The 19,935-nt window shown below is 43.5% G+C and overlaps 1 pseudogene; it reads right to left on the bottom strand.

Annotated features, from left to right (window-relative positions):
• Positions 1–5,262: 5,262 nt before the first annotated feature.
• Positions 5,263–8,628, bottom strand: LOC122229921 (annotated as a pseudogene).
• Between the last annotated feature and the right edge of the window lie 11,307 nt (positions 8,629–19,935).

Here is a 19,935-nt window from a genome sequence, read left to right as displayed (position 1 = left end):
TGGGACGAGGTGGCACGGGCACCTCTGACGGCTTCATGGAAGTATTAGTGAGCAGAACCAGGAACACGAGAAGACCTTCCATAAGCTTCCATAAGCTTCCCCTTGTTTCCTAGAACAAGCTGGGTCCGATTTCGAGGTGGCTTCATTAGCATCTGGGCAATGGAATGTTCAAATTAGATTATTATTGTTAACAACCATTGGCCCTTACTTGAACTCATAGTTTGGTGACTCCTAGCCCGTATCATAATATTTGTATTTATATTCATAATTATACTTAATATATAATACATAATATAATAACATACAAGTATATACCTAATGGTGGTATCTTTTGCGATATCAAGTTTATTTCATACATATGAGCTCTTTGCAATGCCTCCTGGCCACCTTCTGAAGCATGTAGGGCAGTATTATTGTCTTCGTTTTAACTGAGAAGTAAAATCAACTTAAATAAGAGATGAAGGGACTTTCCCAAGATTACTAAATAAACGTATAGAATCAGGCCTCGACCTTGGTTCCCCTAATTCCGGTGATCAGTAGAAGATTGGAGTTTAGGTGCCAGATTGGACGCATTTATGTAGGTATTGACTTTGGAATTTTATCTATATGCATATGTTTATCTATATAGATATATAGATGTGTACGCACGTCTGTGAGTTCACCTCCACACACACACACTTATTCTGAAGACAGAGGTTTACATCTCATCACAGGCTTAAATAAAAATATAATAACAATATTATTGGGATGTACATCACTATCTTATCATAAAAAATATATCCCCCCGCAAAACTTCCTGTAACATATATGCTAACACACTACACTAAACCTACTCCTGCTTACTCTTAGGTAGTCATTTATCAACAATTATTCTCACACATTTCTAGGATCTGGTATCGTTTTTTTCAGGTATAGTCACCACTGATATAATGTTGTCTAGCAGAAAGGTTAGGCGTCAACAGTTTCCACTGAAATAAGCTGTCATCAGCACATTTCTTTATGAAATAATATTCATTAAAAATAGGATATTCTCTTAGCTAAAGTGACAGCTCATCACCCTGTCAATTTTCTATAATAATATACACTTTACAATCCGGTGTTAACAAGACGCAAGGTAGCATTTCAGTCGTCTACTAGGGTGTCAAAATGGAGACTAGATATACTGTATTCAAAGAAAAGATGCCAATTAAATGTATTCTCTCTACAGTCAGTGCTCCAGCACCATACAATAATGTGATCTGTATCCTTGTTATCCAATATTAGATACTAGTGTTCAAGCACATTCACTTTCTCTTTCTCTCTCTCCTTTTTCACTATTAACCCCAAGTATATTGTTATAACTGCTACAAGGCTTGGCAAGGAGATTGCCGAATCAGCGGATATCAAGATCGAGAGCCTAGGCAGATGGACAGGAATGGGGAGGGAAAAAAAGCAGAACATTTATAATATAGGAGGAAGCATAATATATCAGATGAATATATTTGCAGTCTGTCGCAGCTAAATTGAAATCTTTACCACTGGTTAGCCGTCCACATTTATGTATATCATTAACTTTTTCAGGCCTCAATTTCATTTTATTACAATGGGGACATTAATACAGCCCAGTTTGGGGGCTGGGGAGATATGAGGATTAAATGGGATAAGGTCTGTGAAGCGGTTAGGCTAAGGAATGCTAGCTCTGTCCATGTGCCTCACTTTAAATTATTTTAATGTTTATTTTTGGGAGAGAGAAGGCCCAAGCAAGTGAGGGGCAGAGAGAGAGGGAGACAGAGAGATGGAAGCAGGCTTCGCACTGTCAGAGCAAAGCCCAACGTGGGGCTTGACCCACGAACCCTGAGATTATCACCTGAGGTCAGTCATTACCTAGGTCATTCATGATCTGGGCTGATCATGACCTTGGCTGAAGTCGGATGCTCAAGTGACTGGGCCACCCAGGTGCCCCCATTGTGCCTCACTTTAAAGATGTCATTGCATTGAGAAGTGAGCTCTCAGTCTGAATGTTGCTCCTCTGAATGCCTGGAGACCTTTCTGTTTTTGTCAACAATCTGACTAGACGTATGTAGCTGTGGTTTTCTTTGTACTCCGAGGAAATGCTTGTAACTCATTTCATTAACTGAATATGTGGCTTGAAGTCTTTCATCTGCTTGGAAAACTTCTGAGCTAGTATGTTTTAAAAAATGCTGCTATCCCATTCTCCTTCTCCTTCCCTTCTATAATTCCAGCTCTATGTAGTATTTACAAATCACTTAGCTTTGTCTAATTTCTTGGTAAACTCCTATGTTAAACTCCGATATTAACTCCTACATTACTCTCTTTTGTTTTCTCTAACATTTTATGATGAAAATACTCAAACACGCAAAAGAACAGAAAGAAATTTACATTCAACACTCATATAGCCGTCAACTATATTCTACCGTTGACAGTATATTATAGTTGCATAATCACATATCTACCTACCCATCTTTGTATCCATTCATCGATCCATCTCACTCATTAATGCATTTCAAAGTAAATTTCAGACATCAGTACCCTCCTTTCTAAATGCCACAGACACCATTAGCTAGAGTTCAGCATTTGTTTATAGGGTGTGTTTTGTTTTAGGTAGAATTTACATACAATGAAATGTACAAATTGCTAACATTCATTTGCTGAGTTTTAATAATTGCAAACACTTGTGTTAACCAACCCCTTATCAAGATATAGAACATTATCATCACCCCAGAAAGTTTTCTCATACCCATTCCCAGTCAACCCCAATTTCCATGCTCATAAACAAGCACTGTTGTGATTTTTTTCCACCACAGATTTACCTGTCGTAGAGCTTCGTATAAAGTGAATTATACAGTACGCCTCTTTCACGTAAAGCTTTTTTACTCAACATAGGGCTTTTGAGATTCATCTATCTATTCACCTGTATCATCTTCAGAGTAAATTTTTTTAGTAGTTGTATTCATTTCCAGGGTGGGCATAAAAAACAGCAAAAATTGAGCGGCTTCAAACAATGGACATTTATTTTCTAAGTTTGGAGACCAGAAGTCTGAAATCAAGGCACTAGAATGGCCGTGGTCTCTCTGGTAGCTCTAGGGCAGAGCTCTTCCTTGCTTCTTCTAGCATTTGCTATCTGGCAGCCACCTTTGGCATTCCTTAGCTTATAGATGCATCGCTATAGTCACATGACTGTCTTCTCCCTTTGAATCTTCAGACCATCTTCCCTCTGTGTTTCAGTCTTTGAATCCAAATTCCCCCCTTTTATAAAGACACCAGTTCTACTGGTCATCAGCCTCATTTTAACTTGACTACTTCTATAAAAATCCCATTTCCAAGTAAGGTCAAATTCTCAGGCATTGGGAGTAAAGGCTTCAATCTTTCTTTTTTGGAGGATACAATTCAATCCATAATGGTAGTTCATTCTCTTTTATTGCTGAATACTATTCCATTGTATGAATATTATACAGTTTATTTATTTTTAAAATTTTTTAATGTTTATGTATTTTTGAGAGAGAGACAGTATGAGCAGAGAAGGGGCAGAGAGAGAGGGAGACACAGAACCCAAAGCAGGCTCCAGGCCCCGAGCTGTCAGCACAGAGCCTGATACGGGGCTCGAACTCACAAACTGGGAGATCCTGACCTGAGCTGAAGTTGGACGCTCAACCAACTGAGCCACCCAGGTGCCCCTATTATTTTTAATTTATTCTATAGATGGACAACTGAACTCATTCTAGTTTTGAGATATGACAAAACTGCTATAAATACCCTCATTCGGGTCTTTTTTTTTGGTATGCTCATTTGTCTTAGTTTGAATGCTAAGATCATAGAAATGGCTGGATCATAAGGAAAATACATTACTTACTTTGATTAAAAACTGTCACATCTTTTCCCAGAGATTTTGTATTATTTTGTATACCATGTAACAACGTGTAACAACGTTGGCTGCTTGACTTTGTCACGGTTACTTACAACATGGTTACTGTCGTATGTCGTTTTTGGTTTGTGTGCTCATTAAGACTTTATTGGTGTTAAAAGAGCTTAAGACAAATTGACCAAAAATGCAAAGTTGCCTTGGTACAGATGCTCCTTGGTTTGGGAAAACTCAGAATCACTGCCACTAGTAAGGTAGAGGACAAAGCACATAGCAAAGTGGTGGCAAAGCATTCCAATGAATGGAACAGTGGGACGGGATTGGTGGGCACGGGAGTCACCAGGGGGTGCGTCACACAATGGCTCATGCCTCACACATACTGTGTGTCGATGCACCCCACCGAAAAAGGGGGGAACCAAAACCCGATAGCAGCGGTAATAAATAAGAGCCCTGGCTAGTAGGAAAGTGGCCTGGGTGTCCCTGTCTCTCCAGTGCACAAGCTGGAATCTGGAGGCTTCGAAAAAGTGCCAGTGTCAAGGGGAGATCAGGACCCCTACTGCCTAGGAAGGCACGGTTCCCAACTAGGTGGTCACTGGGGGGTCACCACGGTGAGCAAGAACCTAGGGGTGGCTCTCCAAGCTCCAGCATGTTTTTCAGTTGCAACCCCAATCCAGGTACATGTCTCCTTCACTAGCTGATGTGACAGACTCCTCCAAACTCTGGCACAGGACCAACTTATTTCTGATACCACCCCCTGCTCATTGAACCTGTGCCCACAGGTAGAGAGGTTTTAAATCTGGGATTGGTTCGGAGAACAAAGAGGGGTGGGGGGCTCAGCTTGTCTAACAGGCCACAGGGACTGTAGACATCTCCACGGAGATGGGCCTTCTTGGCCATTGTCTTCCACCAAATCCTTGGGAAGGACGCTGGGAAGAAGCCATTAGCCTGAGAATAGCCACCTTCCTGCTCTCTGGCCTCACGGCCAGTCTTGCCAGAACCCCTTGGAGTAAGGGGGCGAGGCCACCGGACATGGTCAGCGCTTTGATTTTCAGAGTGCAGCAGAGAACCGGGGAGCTGTCCGGCCTGGCACGGTGCCCCCTCACCACCCTCATTGTGGGAACAGCCATTGGCAGCTAAAACTGAAAGCAAAACTGTGTCTCCGGATCTTGTGACAGGTGTTGATCCTAAACTTGAGGATCCCAAACATCTCCCATCTCCATCATCCACCACAAACTCAGCGCGAAGATATTTTTCAGTACGCCTTTGAAAGAATCTTTCAAATGCAGAAAACCCGCAAATGCTGTTTTTTCTTTCAATGACAGCCCTCTGAGAACACAGACAGGGGGCCAGTGTGGAACCTGGCCACCTGCAAGGAGCCACCTGCCAGGGACCTGCTGGGGCACTCAAATGCGAAGTTTTCTTCTTTCTAAAACACCGTCCCCTTTCTATAAAAGAGAAGAGAGCAAACAGACAAAAGGCCTACTCTAAGATCAGGGGCTTCCTCCCTCCGCCCCGGGGACTCAGTGTGGCTGCTTTGGCATGGGGCCTCCCTGCCCAGGGGCTGGCAGAGGGCTCCCATCTTATTGTCCTGTGGGCCAGCCGTGGGCCCTTGTTCTGTCTCGGATCTTCTCTCCCTCAGTTGGCCTCTCCTGTGGCTAACAGTAGCCCTCCAGTTTCAGCAGCGGAAAACAGGTATCCATTTATTTATTTTACTTTTTATTATTCAAAATAAGAGCTGCTGGACTGAGTCCCCTTCTGGTACTGGGACAGCCCCATCACTGCACTGTGCCTCCGCGAGGAGCCTTGCAACAGTGCCACCTCAATCGATGTGTGACTGAAACTGATTGCCAAGGGTAACTGTCCTGGGACAGCTCGGGCTGGCTCACCTTGGAGGGCTGGCTTCTGAAGACAGAGCTCTGAGCCAGGGTGCCCAGTGAGAACGGCTGTAATGCCACCTCCTGACTGGCCTGGTGGGCAGGGAGATGCCTGTGGCTGGGCCCAGGAAGCTCAGAGCTGTTCATCCAGCATCCTCCAGGATCGGCCTTGCCTTTTGGGATTCCCTGGGTTGGCCTGTCCAAAATACCCCCGAGGCAGCACGGGCCACACAACCAGGTTGAAGGGGATGGGGAATGTCCATGGCAGCCGTGTGGCTGGCCCTGGCACGGATCATGCCCATTTGGGTCATGGGTCTGGAAGTACGTGTTCCAGGGCCAGCTCTGGCTGCTCTGATCATAGCCTGGCCCTGGGGTCATAGCCTCCTGGGGTCATATCTGACCCCTGCATAGATGGTGTTGACCGGCTCCCTGGGCCTCCTGAGCAGCAGGAAGCTTTACTACAGGTAGAGTTCAGGAGCCTTCCACCAGCACCTTTTGCTCTTTGTAGTAGTTCAGCAGGTGTTCCCAGTGCTGCTGTGAGGACAGGACCTTTGGGTCGCCTATAACAAGGACCTCACATCATGCTTTGGTCAGGGCCATGTTAAGCTGTCTGGGCTTGTTTAAAAATCCAATGCCTTGTTGCTCAGTAGCCCATATGCAGGAGCGTTAGATAAAGACCTTTTGCTGGCCCTGGAATGTGTCCATGTGAGTGAATTCTACTTCCCGGGATGCAGGGAGCCTCTGAATTGCACGTGTTGCATCAGGTAGGATGCTAGCCCCGGATAAGGGCCTGATGATGCCGATCTGGTCTGGCTTGGCACCTTCCTTTACCAGCTTTGGGACGATCTACTCTGTGTTTGCAGTCTCCTTCCTATTCAGGCAGAAGCTGCTTCAGCTGGCAATCTCCTCTGGGCTCTGGGCCACCTAGAACATCCGGTCGGGGGTCACTGGAAATCCAATCCCTTCTTCATACGATCTGCTGTAGCAATGCCTTTCTGAAGAGGGACCTCTTCAGGCATTGGTCACCCATGAAGATGAGCTACTTGGCTCCCAGGACCATGCATTTCCTCCAGCTCAGTGGCATGGGCACGTGCGTCAATTAAAAGGGGCCTCTGTTGCCCACACCCATACCTACATCTGTGCTCATAAGCAGCTCGTTCTCCGTGGCAAGCTTCAGGGTCAGGTGCGGCTTCTCTTCTGCCAATAACAGCTCCCCGTCTCTTCCTTCAGTTGGTGCAGCTTCTGGAACTTGGCAGGCTATCCGTGCTCTTGACCTGGTTGTGCAGGGCCAGAAGTGATACTGAGTCCTCATTCAGAACAGCATGACTCGCAGCCCTGTCTGGTGGATCTTCTCGTTAGCTGATCGATGCCTGTATTACTTGGAACACAAATAGGGGTGCACTGCTTCCCCCGGCCAGGTGGTAACTGATGGGGGCCAAGGTGACCATCTTCCCGGTGCCTGGCAGTTCCTGCATCCTGGCTTGTTGGTCTTTACCGCACAGTCTTTACGTGTAAACCTGAAGACTGGTTCAGGTTGGGGAGTCCTTCTGCCATGAAATTTTGGGGCAGCTGGCATCTGACGATCATGTCCTCCAGCTGGTGGCTGATGTAACCCCATATCGAGGTCTCCTCCAGTGCAAACATTTTCAGCGTGCTCCGCGTGTTGTGGAACGAGGTTGACTTCCACCTGAAATCCACCTGGAAGTGATGATTTCCTCCACAGGCACGTTCATTACTGCTCTGCAGCTCAGTGGTGATCTCATCACCATAATTGACAGGGATCTCGATGACGTGGCTGATCACTTTGCACAGGGGGTGCCAACTCCATTTCCTTTGTACGCAGGCATATCTGGTCCCCTTGGGTGAGCTGCATATCCCAAACAAATTCTGGCTGAAGCCTCATTAGCAGAGCACTCATACTCAGTCTTAGGCAGAGTAAAGTAGGCAATTGTGTTCTCGTTAAGGACCACGGGCCGCCTTGCCATAATGTTATCTTGACACTGGGACTCTTTCCGGTTTCTTATCAGAGTTGGCCTCCACCTTGATGAGGGGACCAGCTAGGATCCGGTCGTGGTAGGCGTCCTCCTATAGCCGGACGACGCTCTCTGGCTCCTCCCAACCCTGGTTTCTCTAAGTCCTGCAAGGTAGCGGAAGGATTTCCCCGCCCCAGCTCTTCCACATGGCGGATTGATCTGCAGGGTGGTGATGTGCCCAGCACACAGCTACTCCTGCTCAAAGGGGATCTTGCCTCGTTAGCGCAGGAAGCCTCAGCTCCGAGCGGTCCCGGGTGGTGCAGTTGAGGCTGTTTTGACTGGGCCGTTCGGACGGCAGCGTTTTGACCCAGTTGGCACTGGCAGGATTGAAGCCGAGGAGGAAGACGGTGAGCCAGCCACCCTTAGAACATTCCAGAACCGTCTGTCAGAGAGGCCCAACCTGGCGGCGAGTCGCCTCTGTGCATGTGGCCCCCAGGAAGTGATTTACATTGCGGCTGCGAGGCGTTTTTACACGTGGGTTACAGCCCCTCCTCTTGCTGTTCTTACAGTAAATCAGGCAAACAGTACTGTGTATTTTGCAGAAACTGCGCGCAAGCCCGGGGAGACCCTTTGCCTCACAGGTATCTACATATTCAAAGTTCAACTCGGTGAGCAACTGGCGAAGTTTGGCTACGCTGTTATCCACGGACCCGTGACGCAGGATGCCGTCGGTGCTTCCCAAGCTGCTGTCGGGGTTGCCCGCCCGCGCACAGCCTCCTCCAGGCCCTTCGAACCTTTGCTCCTGGCTGGGGAGGGTGAAGTCAGTGAACTTGGGCTTGAGTATGCAGCCCAGCATTTTGTCCCCTTGGGAGTCCAGCAGGATGAGCGTCCGTGAGCTGGGCCCCTCCGCCCGCCAGCGCATGGTGCCATCGGGTGGAGTCCAGAGGCCACCGGGACTTTGGTACAGCCGGACTTGTGGCGGCGGCAGGGCGGGCGGGCGGCGAACCTAGTGCACCCAGACCCTGCAGCCCCCTGGGGCCGCCCTTCACCTTCACCGCTAGCAGCTCCCCGCAGAATGCCCCGCAACCCCCTGCGGTGAGTAGTTTTACTTTGATCCCTTCTGGCCAGTGTGAAGTGGCCTCTCTTGCATTCCTGACTTCCGATAGTGTTGTTTTTTAGTCTGAGTTTGAGAATTTCCATTTGATGCTTTCGATAGAAATTTCCGGTTTTCTGGTTCATTGTTCCATCTTGTTATCCCTTGTGATCCATTAATCACAGTTAAAATCTGTTTCTGAAAACCAGTATCTGGATCACCTGTGCATTAGTTTCCTTTTTGTTTTTTGTTTTTTTTTTTTTTTTTCTGAGCTTTTATTTTGTATACCTGAGAACTTTTTTATTGAATTATGGAAATTAAGTTTAAAAATAATAGAGGTTCCTGGAAAAAAAAAAAAAAAGTTACCTTTCTCCAGAGAGGATTTCTTTAGCTTCTGGCAGGCAATTAGAGTAGGCATGGATTACTTTAATCCAAACAGATTGAGCCGATTCACAGCTGGGTTTCATTCTTTGTAAGGCTGGTCGATTTCTTTTTTCTTTTTTTTTTTTAGTAGTTCCCCCTCCCCACACCCACCCCCCAGCTTTATTGAGAAATAATTGACCTACATCGCCGCATAAATTTAAGGCATACAGCTGATGGTTTGATTTACATATATTATGAAATGATTAGCACAATAGGTTCAGCTAATATTCATCTTCTCTTATAAATACAATAAAAGGAAAAGAGAGTTCCTTGTGATAGGAGCTCTTAAGAGCTTTCCTACATGTGTACAATAGTATTAGCTACAGTCATCATGTTTATGTTACATCCATTGTACTTGTTTGTCTGATAACTGGAAGTTTGTACCTTTGATCACCTTCCCACCTTCCAGTCAGTCCCCCCTGCCCTCCATCTTTGGTAATGCCAAGTCTGATCTGTTTTTCTGTGTTAGTTTTCTTTTCTTTTTTTAAAAGATTCTATATAAGTAAGATCGTGTACGGTATTTACCTTTTTCTGTCTGACTTATTTAACTTAGTCAATTGACTTCAGGGTCTATCCATGTTGTCATAAATGGTAGGATTTCTCTTTTTTGTGTGGGGGTTAATAATATTCTGTGTGTGTGTGTGTGTGTGTGTGTGTGTGTCTGTCGCAACTTATCCATCCATCCATCGATGGACATTCAGCTTGTTTCATTGTCTTGGCTGTTGTAAATAATGCTGGTATGAACATGAGGGTGAAGATGTCTTTTTGATTTAGTGTTTCATTTCCTTTGGACCTATTTCCAAAAGTGTAATTTCTAGACCAATGGTGGTTCTTACTAACCTTTTGAATATCCTCTGTATAGTTTTCCATAGTGGCTGCACAAATTTACATTCCCACCATCAGTGTATAAGGGTTTCCTTTTCTCCACATCTCTTCCGGCTTTTGTTATATTTTGTCTTCTTGATGATGGTCATTCTAAAAAGGTGTAAGGTGGTATCTTCTTGTGGTTTTAATTGGTATTTCTCTGATGACTAGCGATGTTGAACATGAGGATGAACTATGTCTGGTTTAACCTCACTCTTAGAGTATAGCCCTTCTGGGGTTCAATTGAATACTTGAGGTTTTTATCAGAACCTTACCTATTGGTGATCCTTTCATGCCCTTTATTATGTCCCCAGAACCCTTAAACTGATAAAAGTCCTGCCCAATTTCTCAGACTCATAGCGGTTACTTTCTTCTCTACTTTTTTTACTTCTTGGCCTTCTTGTCTTACATTAGCAAATGACTTAAAGGGCAAGGAAGATCAGACTGTTGAGCTGAATTCTTTGAATTTTTTATCTAAAATCTTTGTGTTTTAGGCCTTTGCAGCCTTGGTCCCTGAACTCCTGTTTTAGTCTTCTAGACTCATGAGATTGCTGAAGTTCTTTAAAAGACCATTGACTGTTTGAAGCAAAAATAATAATAATGGATTGTGGGGTCTATAGAATATGTTGAACTAAAATATATGAGTTCAATACAAGGAATTGAGTGGGGATTAAATGAATTATACCATTATATGGTTATTTACGTAGTATAATACTTGAATTGAGACTGATAAGTAAAGATTGCATATTGCAATCTTCAGGTTAAACCCTAAAACACACAGACACACACACACACCAAGAAATAATGCTAAAAATCAGAAAGAAGATACAATTGTAGAGTAGAAAATACTTTATAAGCTCAAAAGATAATTCCAAGAAATGAATGTTGGAGCAAATAACAGATGCTATAAATAGAAAACAAATAGCAAGATAGTAGAATTAAAGTGATCTGAACAAAGCCATACTGATTTTAGATATAAATGGATTAAGCACTTCATTAGAAAGAAATTATAAGAGTAGATAAAAAGCAGACCCATTTGCATGTTGTATACAAGATACATCTGTAATATCTAAAAACACAAGTTGAATTTAAGAGTGGAAAAAAATGTGCGTTAAAAATACTAAGTGTAAGTATGCTGTTGATAATGTGAAATGTAAACCTGTCGTATGACACAGCAATTCCATTTCTAGGTATTAAGCCAAGAGAAAGGAAATACGTGTCCCTAGGAACATGTATACGATGTTCGTAGCAAACTTTATTTATAGTAGGCAAAATATGAAAACAGTCCAAAGGAGAATCAGTACAAAAAGGGGTTAAGAAATTACAGTATATTTATATAATGGAATATTACTAAACAAAAAGGAATATTCTTTCGATTGCTGTCACAATACAACTAAATCTCAACAATATTATTTCTGTAAATGAGTCTGGATGCACAAGAGTATTTTAAATTTTTTTTTTTTTTTTTCAACGTTTTTTATTTATTTTTGGGACAGAGAGAGACAGAGCATGAACGGGGGAGGGGCAGAGAGAGAGGGAGACACAGAATCGGAAACAGGCTCCAGGCTCCGAGCCATCAGCTCAGAGCCTGACGCGGGGCTCGAACTCACAGACCGCGAGATCGTGACCTGGCTGAAGTCGGACGCTTAACCGACTGCGCCACCCAGGCGCCCCACAAGAGTATTTTATATGTGACTTCATTTTCACGAATTCCAAGATTTGGCAAATCTATTTCCTGTTAGTAGAAGTTGGAAACTGGTTATCTCTAGGGGAAAGCAGACTAAGGATGAGGGACATTGGGGGGTGATGAAAATGTTCCAAATATTAATGTGGGTGGTAGTTACATGGAGGTGTACAGGTACAGCATCACTTAAAAATGAATCTGGACTCGGGGCGCCTGGGTGGTGCAGTCGGTTAAGCGTCCGACTTCAGCCAGGTCACGATCTCGCGGTCCGTGAGTTCGAGCCCCGCATCAGGCTCTGGGCTGATGGCTCGGAGCCTGGAGCCTGTTTCCGATTCTGTGTCTCCCTCTCTCTCTGCCCCTCCCCCGTTCATGCTCTGTCTCTCTCTGTCCCAAAAATAAATAAAAAACGTTGAAAAAAAAAAAATGAATCTGGACTGAGACATTAATTTATTTGTTTCTTTATAACAAGATAATAGGTACTTATCACCTGTTTAAAAAAAAGAAGGGGGAGGAATAATAATTCCAAAGGTAGAGCTGGACTTTAGGTCATTTTAGTGGGTCACTTAGTAATATATAAGTGAACATGTTGAAACCATTGAAAAATTCAGTATATTAGAATGGAGTTGCAAAGGTTAAAGCCTCATTTTTGGAACTTTTTTCTTTGTCAGTAAAATGTGATAGAGCATCATCCATCCCTTACATCAGGAAGACTTAAATTTCATTAAATAATGAGACATTCAGACTAACTTGCAAGTCAAATAATTGCAATTAAATACATATTTTTATTAAATGGCGATTGAAGTTTGGACATTCCTTTTTTTCATTCAGACTTTTATTAACACCTTTATTTTAGAGTAAGTAGATTTTATGTGCTTTACCTTCTCCCCAAACCTTTGCTCTTTCTAATAATAAATTCTAACTTAAGTAGCAAAGTAATTATATTTTGTATATGGTTTGGTGTACATGATTCTGTGTTAGGCTGTAGATAATTAAGTTGGATTCAGTATTGGAATATTACTGAATATACACAATATTTATTATCACTCAATATTAGGTTCAATGTTAAGCTATATATAACTTAAGCAAAGGCCGTTGGCTTTATCAGAACCTGCTGGTGCGTGGACCAGCTCTTGTAACAGACCCTTTTCACAGTATGCTGCTCAGCCTTCCGTTTCATTTAAATACCATTCATTACAACAGAGCAAAAAATGTACAGTTGAGTGTCCAAGTGTATTTGAAAAATAATTACTCAGCCAGACAGATCTAGAGCACCCCTGGCTTGAGTTTCGCTTCTTGTAGGGTTTGGATCATTACTTTACCACTAGAACTTCAGTACAATAATCCCCATTGAGTGATAATTTATCAACATACCTGCTCTTCTTAGTTCAAAATTCCATCATCTGACACTCTGAATCATTCACGATGGGATGAGGACACCCCCCACCCCCACCCCCATGTGTTGAGACAGTCTCATGGTTCTGGGATCTCCAGCATCACTGTCTTGAATGGAAGGAACTCTCCATAGTTCAAACTCCTTAGCCTATCAGCTCCTCTGAAGAATGGCCTTTCTGTTCCTTGACTTTGCTTCTGCCTCCCCTTGCTCACCAGTCTGGCTGCTCAGATATTCTCTCTGACCCCAGGGACTGACAGACTCATTCTTGTGATCCGGTACCTAGGACATTCTTCCTCAGATAACCTATCCACAGGGCTGGATTTTTCTTTGCAGAGAATCTCAGCTTAAATGTTCCTTCTTTTTATTTTTTCCTCCACTTTATATAAGTATAATTGAAAAACACCAGTTTTAAGGTGTACAGTGCGATGTTTGAAAATACATATACATTGTGGAAATGAGTACCACAATCGAAGTAATTTAATATAACCATCACCGTACGTAGGTACCATTTTGTGTGTGTGGTGAAAACACTGATGATCTACTCTCTTAGCAGATTTCAAGGATACAGTAGAATATTGTTAGCTGTTGTCACCATGCTGAACGTTAGGTCCACAGCACTTACCCTCCATAACTGAAAGATTCTACTCTGACCAATCACTCCCCGTGTCCCCCACCTCTCAGGCCCTGGCAACCACCATGCCACTCTACGCTTTTAGGAGTTTGACTTGGTAAGATTTCACATACAAGTGAGATGATGCAGTATTTGCCTTTCTGTGTCTGGCTTCTTTCACTTAGCATAATGTCTTCCAGGTTCTTCCATGTTGTTGCAAGTAGCAGGATCTTCTTTCCCGCCCCGCCCCCCCCCCCCTTTCTCTGAAATGTCCATGTGATGCGGCCCCTGTTTGTATCTCCAGTCATCCTTTATAACGTTCCCTGTATTATTACCTGTATCTTTATGTTCACCAAACTCCTAACTCTTACCTGATTTGTCTGTTACTTACTTGTCCATTTTCTGTCTCCCTCTATTGAACTAGAAGCAAGGTTGTGCGTTCCAGTTCACAAATCCAGGGGGAGGGCCCTTTTGCACTGCAGTTTATGTGAACAGTGCCCCCCAGAGGAGGGTCAGATAAATCAACACAGCTCCCTACAGTGGCCCTGCAGAACAGGCAGCGCTCTTGCTAAGTGATGTTATTCTTAGTCCCTAAAACAGTGCCTGGCCCACAGCAGGTGCTCCAGAAATACTTGCTGAAAAACAAACTCTTGAGTTTCTGCTTTCAGGAGGCTAAGGGAGCTAGTGAATTTTCCTCGGCTGTAATCTTTTCCATTTCTATCACGGTGCTGATTGCTTGCAAAAAAAAAACAAAAACAAAAACAAAAAAAACCTACATTGAATACACGTGAAAATATACATTGCAAAGAAAAGAATCAATGATTTAACTGAATTGCTTAAGAAACAAATTACTTAAGAGTGATGTGCTCCTGTTACTGATACTTGAGTTTAATATTAATGATTACGGGAAGAATGTATTTCTTTATCTTTGTCATTAATATTTGGGTATGTATTTGTGTTTAATCATTAATAGCTAATGTGCTACCAATATGTGATATTACCCATCTTTATAAATCTTTTGGGATAAGACCACTTTGCTAGGTACATTGGATTTCAAAATAATTTATGTGAGTCTTTGAAATGAAAAAAATTCTTCATTCTCCAACACTAAATATGTTAATGAAAAATAATACCACATTTTATTTAAAAGGAAGTAGAACATTTTCTTCCAAAACTTGAAACGCAGTCAGTAATAGAGATACATGTAGGAAATCTAAATTTGTGAACTCAAATTTTAAAGGGCCGGGATCATGAAATTTAAAATATATTCTCTGTCACGGAGCGTATACTTATGCCCTTTTAGCGTTAAGATCCTGCATGAAATCTTTCCCATTTTCCGTGTCCTGAGAAGTTCTTAAACACTGTAGGGTTGGATTTGTTTTCATCCAAACTGATCTTTGGACTCAGGGTTGTAGGCATGTGTGCACTTTGGTAAGAAGAGGTGAGGTTGGTGTACCCGATGAGTAATTGATCCTGCGTGCCGACATCGCGTTCTCTGGAATTGATCACAATCGCGTAAAGCCAACCCCTTTGCCTTCCACACCCAGGTACAAAATACAAATGCTGCAGCTAGCGTATTTAAAAAAAAAAAAAAAAATAGGCTTTTTATTACACTTCGGCGTTTCCTCCTCTTTCTCTGCGGTATCATTTGAAGTCTGCTTTTTAAAACAGAAGTTGAACAAATGAATCCTTCTGTCCTCACTTTCAGTTGTCAGCAGTGCTTCAGCGTGAGATGAAATAAATTGCCAAGCCCTTTCATCTTCTGTAATCAGCGCTGCACAGCTCTGAGTACACCCACAGCCCCGCACGCCGCCTCTGCCGCACTTTGTGCCGAACAGGAAGTCTTGGGGAGTGCCCTTTCTGGGGCTCCACGCTGGAGTGGGTTTATTTTGCTGCCTCCCTTCCTTTCCCGTTTCCTTGCCTCTTTCCACCTCTTTGCTGCCTGCCCGCAAACGCGTGAGCGATCCATTTTCTGTAGGAAAGAAGTTTTAGGGAGTAACATTATTTTTCAAAAGGTCTGTTTGACATAGGCTTGCCCCCACCCCCCCTTCCCCCCGCCCCCACACCCTACGACACACTCAAATGTAGCGTTGTTGCTGTAGTCAGACACCTAGCCACAAGATTTACAAGTGGAAAAATGCTTGGCGGGGCCGTGAACTGTACCTTTGCCATATCAGAGTGCTTTCTTTTTAAAAGCATAGAAGAAGCAACACGTTCATATTTATGTCACCAAGCAGGACATTCACAGAGATTTACTCACAACACATGTTCTCTTTCCAGCACCCAAACTATGTGGGAGTCTATTAGGGAACAAAGCAGAGGCTAGAGCTTGATGTGGGGGCCAGGGACAGACACCTGCTGGTTTGGGGGGGATTTTTTGTTGGTTCGTTTTGCCAGTAACTGATTCCTTTTTCAGACCGTCCTTCCTCTCCTCTGTCTGCTTCTGGTGGGGCTCTCAGTTGCCGATTCCTCTACTTTCTTGTCCTTCTCTTCCTTCTAGTAGGCTGCCCTGCTGATGTTGGCTGAGCTAGTAGTTACTAGGGAGCTGGTACTGTTCTAAATGCCTTACCTGTATGAACTCAGTGACTCCAACAAAAAGATGAGATAGGTATAATTTATTGACTCCATTCTTGGGATGAGGAAACGGAGGCACAGATTGGCTGAACAATTCACCTGATGTCACATTAGCAATGGGTGGGACGGACATCCAAACCCGGGTCCTGTGTCACCAGGCTTGTGCTCTTATCTCGTACACCCCAGCGTTGCCCTCAATGTGGACGGATGACCCGTATCCCTGCCTTCTGTACTCAGAGGATAAGGCATGTGGCCCAGTAGGACAGAGATGTTGCAGGTGGAGAGGGGCTCATGCTGTCTCCCTCCACTGGCTGCATAGCTGGCAGGATGGGACTCTTGGGTTGATAGGGAGCATCATGCCCATCACATGCAAAGATGAAACTCTAATGATATTTATTGAGTTCTGGTGTGGATACCTCTAATAAATTCGATTTATATCATGATGCTTTTGTTTTTTGCTTTAATGAGAAACGATAGGTTCTTTTTGTTTGCTCAAGCCAACTACATTTGGATTTCTGTTTTGAAATTTTTTTAATGTGTATTAAAAAAAATTTTTTTTAACATTTATTTTTTGAGAGACAGAGACAGAGCATGAGCTGGGGAGGGGACAGAGAGAGAAGGGGAGTCACAGATTCCAAAGCAGGATCCAGGCTCCGAGCTCTCAGCACAGAGCCCGACGCGGGGCTTGAACTTACAAACCGCAAGATCATGACCTGAGCTGAAGTCCGATGCTTAACCGACTGAGCCACCCAGGCTCCCCATAGTTATTTTTGAGAGTGAGAGAGAGCAAGCAATGAGTGGAGGAGGGGAAGAGAGAGAGAGGGAGACACAGAATCCAAAGCAGGCTCCAGGCTCCGAGCTGTCAGCCCAGAGCCTGATGTGGTACTTGAACTCATGAACCATGAAATCATGACCTGAGCTGAAGTTGGATGCTTAATTGACTGAGCCACACAGGCGCCCCTGGATTTCTTTTACTGAGGGAAGAAACTTTACTGAGTGGTGGAGGGAAAAAGCAGAGTTTCTAGAAGTTCTCAAGTAATCCTGGATGATCCCTGTCTACCCTCACCTGCCATCACCAGCTGCCCCCACTTCTCATGGCTATATTGAAATCTACATTAGCCCTCTGGAAATGATAGAGTCCACTCACCTAAGCTGTCTGCTTCTTAAAAGTAGCCTTTTTGAAATGAGAGAGTATGGTAGCCTGAAATTGTGTATTGGTCTTGTAAATTTCAATGTAGAAATTTAAATTTTATCTCCAATGGAAAGAAACTAGAAAAGAATTAGTGTTTTCCAGCCACTTTCTGGTGAGGGATCAACAACACTTGGAAACCAATTGTATCAACAGACCAGAAAAGGCAGTGCCTGGGGAATGAGTCTCTTCCTGGAGACCTAGTGGGGCGGACAGAAGGGAAATTATTTCTCCTTGGGCTTTCATTCAAATGCGCTCTTTCTTGAGACCAAACTCGCCCTATTTTTATTTTTTTTTAAATTTTTTTTTTAACATTTATTTATTTTTGAGACAGAGAGAGACAGAGCATGAACGGGGGAGGGGCAGAGAGAGAGGGAGACACAGAATCGGAAGCAGGCTCCAGGCTCTGAGCCATCAGCCCAGAGCCCGACGCGGGGCTTGAACTCACGGACCGCGAGATCTTGACCTGAGCTGAAGTCAGACGCTTAACCGACTGAGCCACGCAGGCGCCCCTCTCCCTATTTTTAAATGACTCTATCACTATGCAGATAAGCTGTGTAGGAAGTATACAATGAACATCTCTCATTGTTACCTCTTAGTTGTCCACAATAGAGAGCTCCCAATTGGGATTATGGAAAAGGGCAACGTGATGGCTGCCTGCCCAAATTTTGCAAAGCTGCCTTGTTTCATGGGAGAGAGTTGTGTTGTATTCACACTGTATCCTAGCACCCAACACAGTTCCTTGCACACAACATCTGACGTTCACGTGATGGTTAATTTTACACGTCAACTTGGCTAGCCACAGGATGCCCAGGTTAAACGCGATTTCTGGGTGTGTCTGTGAAGATGTTTCTGGATGAGATTAGCATTTGAATCCATGGAGTTTGTAAAGTAGCTTGTCCTCCCCAGTGTGTGTGGGCATCCTTCAGTCTCTTGAGAGCCTCCATAAAACAAAAAGCAGAAGGAGGAGGAATTTGCCCCTTTTTTTCCTGCCTGCCTCCTTGACATCTTACCTTCTCCTACCTTTAGCCTGGGATTTATACCATTGGCTTCCCTGGTTCTCCTACCTTTGAACTTGTACTGAATTACATGACTGGCTTACTGGGTCTCCATCTTGCAGAGGGCAGATAATGAGACTTAGCCTCCATTATACTGTGAGCTGATTCTTCATCATAAATTACCATATATAGGAAAATACATATTATTTATAAAATATGTATACATGTTAACATGTATAAATGTGTAGGTTACATATATAAATGTGTATATACATGTAAATGTAGATATGTATGTAGATATATATGTACTATATCTTTTGTATAATTTATAATAGGGGTATATATATTATATTTTGTATATAATGTATATGTCATTTTAGTTCTGTTTTTCTGGAGACCTCCCATACAATTAATTGAACACTTCTGGCGTGAAAACTTTATGTATTTAATGTTTTATTTATTTTTGCGAGACAGAGACAGAGTGCAAGCAGGGGAGGGGCAGAGAGAGAGGGAGACACAGAATCCGAAGCAGGCTCCAGGCTCCGAGCCATCAGCCCAGAGCCCGACGCGGGGCTCGAACTCACGGACCGTGAGATCGTGACCTGAGCCGAAGTCGGACGCTTAACCGACTGAGGCACCCAGATGCATCAAGACTTTTAAAGAACTTAACACACATTTTTTTGTTTGTTTAAACTAATTTTGTTCTTTGAGATGGGTATTGTCCTCATTTGACAGGTCCGGAAACCAAGGCACAGAGCTATGAAGTAACTTTAGCAAATGGCAGTCACCCAGGTATAAAGCGGTAAAGCGAGGAGTTGACCAGGCATTTAGCTCCTGAGGCCCGTTGGGTGAACCAGTGTGTTACTCTAACTCCTTTTGTAGAAGGTACCTAGTGAATACTTGCTGAACTGAACTGAAATTTTTGAATTCACCCTGTGGCTTGCCTAGCAAGAGACAGGCCTTGTCTGTTATGAAAAGTAAGTTGTACCTCCAGGTTGTGGGAAGTAGCCACCTTCAGAATTCCTCCCTTCCTCTGAGGCTTTGATGACCTTAACATAACTCAAGTCTGCAGAATTACTGTACCGGCATTAGCATACATAATTCAATCTTTGTTAGAAAAATTAATATATTTAAATTTGCTTAAAATAAAGCTGACCACTAACAGCTCGGAGACTCTGTGTTATTCCGCAGCTTAGGAACATTTTAATGGTCAATAAAACTGCTCCCTAGATCCTAGCAGTTTTCAGAGTTTGAAATTATAGCTGAAGATACTGTTAATCATTCCTAAATTACCAACTGCTCACTCTTAACCTCTCAATTGTCTAGCTGATCTTTACATTTGAGAAAAATAATCAATAGGACTTCCCCAGAGGTAGATTATATGCAGGGCTGGTGTGCTTT

The sequence above is a fragment of the Panthera leo genome, chromosome A1 (genome assembly GCF_018350215.1).
Source record: "Panthera leo isolate Ple1 chromosome A1, P.leo_Ple1_pat1.1, whole genome shotgun sequence".
Taxonomy (NCBI): domain Eukaryota; kingdom Metazoa; phylum Chordata; class Mammalia; order Carnivora; family Felidae; genus Panthera; species Panthera leo.
The sequence above is the reverse complement of the archived record's forward strand: the minus strand, read 5'-3'. Positions and strand labels throughout refer to the sequence as shown.